Raw genomic sequence first — 9187 nt, forward strand, 5'->3', positions numbered from 1 at the left:
GGTTTCACTACTGAATTGGTGACTAGTGAAGTAAAGCCTAACAGTTGGATATCTTGCTGTCTAAGGTAATTATTCTTCGTGTATAATAAAGAATTTGATATTTGTCCTGGGTTTCCGGGAGGGAGTGTCTAAAACCTTAGAATTTCCCAGATGATAGGGCGTCTTTGTTATCCTAGTAAGGCCCTAGGATCACAGTTAAGTTTATGTTAATGAGATGACTCAGGGTAGGGGCTGGTCATGCTAGAAGACCAACCATGTAGTTACAGGGTTAGGTTTTGTACCATGTGATAACAACCTGACCTGCAGAGACGGGACAGGGGCTGGAGATGGAGTTCAGCCACACAACCAGTGAATCAGTCAATCATGTCTACTTAATAAAACCACAATAAAAACTCTGGACACTGAAGCCCTGTAGACCTTCCTGAACACATCAATGTGCCAGGAGGGTAGTGCACCTTGAATTCACGGAAGGACATAGAAGCTTCATGTTTGGTATCATCCCAGACGTCATCTTATTAGGTCGTCCTAATTTGTATCCTTTATATTTAATTACAATTAATCTTAAGTATAGGGCTTTCCTGAGTTCTGGGAGTTGTTCTAGTGAATCATCACACTTAAAGAGGTCAGGAGAACTTTCTGGAGTTGTGGCTAATTGATCAGAAGTATGGGTGACCTGAGAACCACAGAACTTGTGGCTGGTGTCTAAAGTGAGGGGAGTCTTTCTGGGGACTGTTTCCTTAGACCTGTGCAGTCTGTGCTAGCTGTGGTTGGTCAGTATCAGAATTGCATTACAGTATTGCATGTCTTCTAAAATTGCCTGCCTCCATTGTACCTCTCTTGGGGCAGAGCATGTATATGCAATTTTTCAAATGCAATATTCAAAAGAAAAACATGCTAGTAGTGAATTTATCCAGTCAATCAAAGGCATTCCAATGCAGGGCTACAGAAATCCAGACAAAGTCACACTGTAGATAAAGAGGTGGACAAGCTGACATCAGTAACATGTGATTATAAAATGCACACTGGTATATAGAAAATGCTAGCTAACTTAAAGTTCTAGTAAATTAATTTGTGCTTAATTAAAATTTTACAGTATTGGAATCCCTAAGACAAATTATTTTTTTCCAGTTTATTTGCTGCTTACTTATTTGCTTATTATTTAAGCCATTTAAATTTTAAAATATTCAAGAAGTTATCAAGTTAAATAAGGTTTAAAAATCACAAACAAAAATCGTCAGTCAGCCAGGTGCTGGTGGCTGATGTCTTTAATCTCAGCACTTTGGGAGGCCAAGGTGGGCAGGGATCACTTGAGGAGGTCAAGACCAGTCTGGTCAATATGGTGAAACTCCATCTCTAATAAAAATACAAAAATAAGCTGGGCATGGTGACACATGCTTATAATCCCTAATACTTGGAAGGCTGAGGCAGGAAAATCACTTGAACCTGGGAGGTAGAGGTTGCAGTGAACCAAGATTGTGTCACTGCACTCCAACCTGGGCAATAGAGCGAGACTCCATCTTCAAAAAAAAAAAAAAAGTCAATCAGTCATCATCTGATAGTCTGCTATCCTTGGAGATTTGGAAAGTCTTCATCATTTACTATTAGTGCCCTAGTATTTCAGGCATCGGTTTGATTTTCCCATACTTGACTGAGCAGGGGAACTTCTACGGAAAAGACTGGTCCAAGATCCAGGGATGCCCCCTTTAGTCAAGGGGAGCCCGGGCATTGGAGTGGCCTGGTCTTCTTGAGGGCCCATGCTTCCAGGTTGAGTGGCTCCTGCCCTCTCTCATAGGAAAGGCATAGGAGAAATTCAGCCTCACAGTCTTCAGTTTTTGTGTGTGATTTATGGTGTTGCCAGGTGAAATCTCAACCCTGTAATTCATCTATACATGTTAGCCAAGAACAATTTTACACAGAAAGGGCCCAGATGACTGAATTAACAAACATCATGTGACCCACATGGTATACTGTAGAGTTATTTCTGCAGTTTGGGTTTGCTTTTGCTTTTTAGTAACATGGCAAGGAACAAAAGGAACCTCTTCAAAGGACCAGCAAAAAGGCTTTTTAGCTTTGTAAATAATTTGTCAATGGAACTACAGGTGAGAAAATATATCTTGCCTTGCTTAAGTGCCTTGAGAATTGAGAATTCGTATGTGTGGAGGCTTTGAACTCTCCAGGAGATGGTGGGAGAGCAGCACTGTCTCATTTTCAAGGCCCTTTAGAGCAGAAAAAGCAATCGCCCTGCTCCATGCCCTCCATCATCTGTCAGGTGAGGAGATTTTCAATCTTGCATTCCTGGAACCCATGGTTCAGCCTTCCCCAGTCTTCGACCTTACCCTCTGCACCCTGCCTGCCATCTCCCCATCACCGAGAATGACAGTTACAAGGGAAAAGGCGAGTTTTCCAGCCATGCTGAGGTTGTGGCAGGTCTTAGGCTTGCCCTGAGCCAGATGCTGGCTCGCTCCTGAGGGCATCTCCTTTCAACTTTCCCAGCCTGTCAGCTCACACATGTTGAATGCATTTCATCGTTCTGTTTTCCACCAATTGCTTGTATATTCCTTAGATTTGGGACAGCCATAAATTCCTACTGACTCTGAAACTCACGTCCATTCTTCTTCTTTGGCCAATCAAGTATCATGGAGGTTAGCATACTTCTTACACCCAGTGCACAACACCCTGGCTGTTCATGCCAAAGAAGTGTGGCTATAGCAAGGCCCTTGGAAAATAATACATATTTCTGCAAATGTAGTAGTATATTTACTCAAAGCAATAAAGACTGATTTGCTACTGCATTTTTGTAAGTATGATACAGTAAGATATTCAACTCCATTGTTCACAAACCGTTTTTCTCATTATCACTTTTTAGGGTCTCTTCCATGCTGGGCACTGGGAAGGGAAAGGTGAATAATGACAATACCAGGCCCTCGGGGTCTAATGCTGCCAGAGAGGAGTCTCTGGGGGAGCGCACAGCAGGCAGGGTAGCTGAGGTTCTGAGTGAGAAGCCAGTGCAGTGGGCATGGGGGGTCCTCTGTCACAGTCTGAGGGAGGAGTCAGGGATGAATTTCTGACACAGAGGTAGGAACGAGCTGGGAGAAAGGGTCAGGAATAGGGAAGGAGCTTCAGGCAGAGCTCAAGGAACCTCTAGTAGTTTCAAGAGGTGATGGTTCAGAGTGACAAGGATGGTGGTCAGCTAGGGTTTGGTCACTCAGCCATAACCTTGGCTGCTGTGCTAGACAGCTTGGCAATGGCACGCTCTGACAGAGGCGTGTTTCAGGGGCCCTGGGCATCTCTGGGTGTATTTGGAGGTAGGTGCATCTTCTCCTTCCTTTCAGCATTCTCTTCCCCCTTTTTGTCTCATGTTTGCTTTCTCTATTGAAAGAAACCTGTGTCCTCAGACTGGCTACCCACCCTCGAATCCCACCCCAGCTACTCAAAACCAACACCATCACGAAGCAGTGGGTCACACCCACCAGTGTCCTCACCACAAACTTGTGGGCCAGTGCCCTTGTATCTTCTTTCGGAACAAGTTCCCTGAGCTGTGACATGAGGTGTCACTGCAGACCAGCTAACACATTCATATAACAGTGATACAGTAGCTAAAAAGAAATTATTTAGGCAGTTAGTGAGAAACAAAAAGCACGCCCCCCAAATAATTTCTTTTCCAACGAACAGCCTATAAAATTGAGCTGCAGACATAGATAAGCAAGCTGGAAGCTTGCACGGGTGAATGGTGACAGCTATTCCAATAGGAAAAGGCTACCTGGAAGACAGATATGTTCAACATAGAGCCTCGATCTTCCTCTTCTTTGTCACTACATGTACAGTAAAGAAAAAGCAGGCAACATGGCACCAGCCAGGTAAAGAACCCATCTGCATAATGAAAGATTAGCTTGGGGCGGCCAGCTTCTTCCACACTATATAAAGGGAACACTTGGTCTAACCAATCTTTAGGACCCTATGTAAATCAGACACCGCCTCTTCAAGTTCATCTGTAAAATCCCGTGCATTTCACCATAGAACTGGAAGATCGATTCAGGAACCCCTCTTTCTCTGCAGGAGAGAGAGCTTGTCTCTTTCTTTCTCTTATTGAAACTTCTGCTTTTAACCTCACTCCTTGTGTGTCAGCATTCTTGTTTTCCTTGGCGTGAGACAACAAACCTCAGGTATTATCCCAGGCAAAGCACACCACTTCAACAGTAGTAAAAGCCATGTAACTTAATGTATTTACATTTTCACATTGGGAAAGTGTTGAACTGAAAAATAAGTCTCCAGAAGTGAACTTTCATAAGAATTTGGCAATCCGACCCCTCCTCTATAATTAAACTCCAATCACTTCTGTCAGCTGGTCACAGTGGCTCATGCCTGTAATCCCAGCCAGCACTTTGGGAGGCCGAGGCGTGTGGATCACAAGGTCAGGAAATTGGTGAAACCCTGTATCTTTTAAAAATACAAAAAAAAAAAAAAAATGGGCCAGATGCGGTGGCTCATGCCTGTAATCCCAGCACTTTGGGAGGACGAGGCGGGCAGATCACAAGGTCAGGAAATCAGTGAAACCCTGTCTCTATTAAAAACACGCACAAAACATTTGCTGGGCATGGTGGCACGCACTTGTAGTTTCAGCTACTCAGGAGGCTGAAGCAGGAAAATCGCTTGAGCCTGGGAGGCAGAGGTTGCAGTGAGCTGAGATTCCACCACTGCACTCCAGCCTGGGTGACAAAATGAGACTCCATCTGAAAAAAAAAAATCACTTCGGTCTATAACTAACTGGATAGTTTTTTAAAAATCTTTTTAAAAAAATTCCTGGCACAATTTTTTATTATAATCTGCTTTCTTTTACTAGCAATAGATGGCAGGAAAAAAAATTTGTTTTGTTTTTGAAAGTCCCAGTTTGTGAGTCTCTGGCTAAGAGAGGTTAGCTGTACCAAACATTATACTGGCAATACACATCTTACAAGCAGTTCTGTGCCTGGGCTGCACAGACACACCCTTCTCCAAGAAGCTTAGGAGAGATATATGTACAGGAGTTTTTATTGAAGCCTTGTCTTAGGCTCCTGGAGAGAAGGTGGGGAGGCTAGCAGAGGTAATCATCTTCTAGTTTTTAGGGGTTAACATGGGCAGAGTGGCTGGTGGAGACCAGACTAATGGTTTGAACCCAGTTGTGGCCACCAGTCTGTTGGGGCACCTGGTGCTGTGCTGTGTGTGTGGGCAGCTGTGCCTCCAATACGGCCTGGGGAGTTACAGAGCAGGCTGACACCAGCTTTAGCAATATATCATCAGCTTGCAGAGAAGAATAGGAACCTGCTACACGCTAATAGAAATTTATGGCCAATGAAATCTGGAAAATATATAAAAGTACCCAGCATCATGAAGCCAAAATACTTCCTGTGGGATTAAAGCTAATCCTCGACACCTGGTCAGAGAGGTCTAGTTTATTATAGGTTACCTCTGGTATGTGGCATCCTAGCACCAGAAACCCCAGTTAACTAGCAATTCATACAGACAGACTTAGAAGTCTGAAGGATTTTGAAGTGGCTTCAAAATCAGTGGACAGAAAGAGGCAGAAGAGAGCACAAGAAAAACGTGGAGTTTGCTCTGTGTTATTTCTTAAATTCTGTGTTTTTAGACTTTTCAATGGTGTCCTAACATTTGAGTTGATGATTTGTACTATGCACTGCTCTGCACTGTAAGGAAAAAGCTTGTTTTTATATTCCCACTGCCTAGCGCAGTGCATGGACACACCAGGGGCTCAGTATTTAGACCCTCCAAGACCAAAAGAGTATAAACTCCATAATACACCCATACATTCACTTTGGCTTTTCTTTTTAACAATTCAATAAATTTTTATTATTTATTTATTTTTTTTTTGAGACAGAGTCTCACTCTGTCACCCAGGCTGAAGTGTGGTGGTATGATCTTGGCTCACTGCAACCTCCATATCCCGGGCTCAAGCAATTCTCCTGCCTCAGCCTCCCGAGTAGCTGGGATTACAGGTGCCCACCCCCACACCCAGCTAATTTTCATATTTTTTGTAGAGACAGGGTTTCACCATGTTTGCCAGGCTAGTCTTGAACTCCTGACCTCAGGTCATCTGCCCACCTAGGCCTCCCAAAGTGCTGGGATTACAGGTCTGAGACATTGCGCCAGGCCAGATGAATTTTAATATATGTATAGAGTCGTGCAAATATAGTCACAATCCATTTTAAAATATTTTCATCACCCCCCAAAGAATTTGCATAACATTAGTAATTACTCCCCGCCAGGCACGGTGGCTCATGCCTGTAATCCCAGCACTTTGGGAGGCCAAGGCTGGTCCCAGCTACTCAAGAGGCTGAGTTGGGAAGATCACTTGAGCTTGGGAGGCAGAGGTTGCAAAGAGCCAAGATCATGCCATTGAACTCCAGCCTGGGTGACAGAGTGAGACCCCATCTCAAAAAAATTAAAAAATTTTGATTAATCACTTTCCATTTCACTGCAGTTTTTCCTGCCTCCCTCTGTTTTCACCCTCTATCCCATAGTTCCCCAGCCCCAGGCAACCACTAATCTGCTTTCAATCTCTACGAATTTTCCTATGCTGGAATTCAATAGAAATGAAAGAATACCCTGTGTGGTGTTTTGTAGTTGGCTTCTTTCACTCAGCATGGTGTTTTCAAATTTCACTTATTGTAGCATGTGTCAGCAGCACAGGCTTCTTTTTATTGCTGAATAATATTCCATTGTGTAGATAGGCCTCATTTTACTTAGCCATTCATCAGTTGATGAGCATTTGGGTTGTTTCCACTCTTTGTTATGATTAATGCTTCTAGAAATATTCATGTATGAGTTTCTGTGTGGAAATATGTTTTCATTTCTTTCGTGTATATTTGGGGGGTGGGAAGAATTCAGATAGTGAACTTGCTGGGGGTCATGTGGTGACTCTATGTGTAATTACTAGACTGTTCTCTGTTTTCCAAAGTGGCTGTACTGTTTTATATTCCTATTAGCAGTGTATGAGTGCTATGATTTCTCCACAGCCTTGCCAACACCGGTTACATCTGTCTTTTTGACCATAGCCATTGCAGCGTGTATGAAGTAGTATTTACATGTGTTTAGATTTGTAGGTTCCTGAAGACTAATGATGTTCAGCCTCTTCTTGTGTGTATCAGCCGTTTGTGTATCTTTTCTGGAGAAATGTCTATCTCAATTATTTATCCTTTAAAAAAATAGTTATTTTTCTTTTACTTATCTTTTCTATTTTCTATTTTTTCACCTATTCTGGGTGTTGTCCTTTTACTTTCTCAGTAGTATTCATTTGTCACTCATCTTTTTGGTGTCACATCTAAGAAGGCTTTGCCTATCACAAGGTCATGAAGATTTGCTCTTATATTTTCTCCTAAGGGTTTTGTAGTTTTAACTTTTGCATTTAGATTAACAGTCCATTTTCAGTCTTTTTTATGTGTGTATGAAGTGAAGAAGGGGACCAACTTCATTTGCTGGTATGTGGATATCCAGCTGTCCCTCTACCATTTGTTGAAAATATTATGCTTTCTTTATTGAACTGCCTTAGCACACTTGTTGAAAATCAATCGACCATAAACGTGCAGGTTTATTTCCAGATTCCACATTCTATTCCATTGATCTATGTTTCTGCTAGTACGTATACAATATTGATTATGACAGTTTTATAATAGGTTTTACAGATGACATGAGTCCTCCAACATTTTTTTCCTTTTTCAAAATTCCGTTGGTTATACAGGGTCCCTGAATTTCCACATGAATTTTAGAACCAGCTTGCCAATTTCTGCAAATAAGACAACTGAGATTTTTTTTTTTTCTTCTTTTTTCTTTTTTGAGATGGAGTTTTGCTCTTATTGCCCAGGCTGGAGTGCAATAGTACGATCTCGGCTCACTGCAACCTCCACCTCCCAGACTCAAGTGATTCTCTTGCCTCAGCCTCCAAGTAGCTGGGATTACAGGCACCCACCACCACACCTGGCTAAATTTTTTAGTTTATTTTTAGTAGAGACAGGTTTTCACCATGTTGGCCAGGCTTGTCTTGAACACCTGACCTCAGGTGATCCACCTGCCTTGGCCTCTTAAAGGGCTGGGATTACAGGAGAGAATCACTGCACCTGGCCAACAACTGAGCTTTTGATAGAGCTTGTATAGAATCTGTAGATTAATTTGGGGGAGTACTGCCATCTCAACAATAGTAAATCTTCCAGTCCATGAACATGAGGTGTAGTGTCCTTCCATTTATTTAGGTCTTCTTTAGTTTCTTTCAGCGCTGTTTCATAGTTTTCAGTGTACAAGTGTTACCCTTTTTTCTTTACATTTATTCTTAAGTATTTCATTCTTTTTGATGTTGTTGTAAATAAAATTGCTTTCTTAATTTTATTTTGAAATTGTTAATTGTTAGTGCATAGAAATATTATTAATTTTTATAGACTGATCTCTCCAGCAGTCTTGCTGAAGTTGCTTATTAGCTCTAATAATTTATTAGTCATTTCCTTAAAAATTTCTATATGCAAGATAAAGTCATCTGAAAACAGTGATAGTTTTACTTCTTCCTTTCCGATCTGGATACCTTTTATTTCTTTTTCTTGCTTAATTGTCTTGCCTTGATTTTTTTTTTTTTTACTTTAAATATATTTATTGAAACTCTCCCCGTGAGCTTCTTATAGACACCAGAAAAAGTTTCAACCTTGCGTTCCACATTGTTCTGCTCTGCTTTGTCCAAATGAGCCTTTGTGAGCTGACTGCCATCCAGTTTCACGCGGATTCTCTTGCCCACAATTTCTCTTGGGAAGACCAGGTCCTCAACGATTACATCGTGCACAGTTGTCAATGTACGGCTCCTGGGACCCTTTTGCTTATTTTTTCTACGACATTTTCAAGTTGGCTTAGGCAGAATTCTCCTCTGAGCGACAACGACAACATGCTTCGCACTGAACTTTTTCTCCAATTTGCGTACTAGTCAGACTTGGATTTTCTGGAAAGATTTTAGTTGAGGAACAGGAGCAAAGATTATGATAGCTTTCTGGCCACCGCCAACTTCAATTTCCTTGTTTGCCATAATATTCAGCTCCCTGAGCTGAGCCTTGAGGTCCGAGTTCATCTCCGGCTCCAGAAGAACCTGGGAGATGCCGGACTCGAATTTGTCTGGCTTCTCTCCATTGGGCTTCACGATCTTGGCTATCGAACTGAACAT

The 9187-nt window shown here is 42.1% G+C and overlaps 1 pseudogene; it reads right to left on the reverse strand.

Moving 5' to 3' along the window:
- Nucleotides 1-914: 914 nt before the first annotated feature.
- Nucleotides 915-9187, reverse strand: LOC108312935 (annotated as a pseudogene).

This window comes from Cebus imitator, unplaced genomic scaffold, assembly GCF_001604975.1.
Source record: "Cebus imitator isolate Cc_AM_T3 unplaced genomic scaffold, Cebus_imitator-1.0 Scaffold131, whole genome shotgun sequence".
Classification (NCBI taxonomy): Eukaryota; Metazoa; Chordata; class Mammalia; order Primates; family Cebidae; genus Cebus; species Cebus imitator.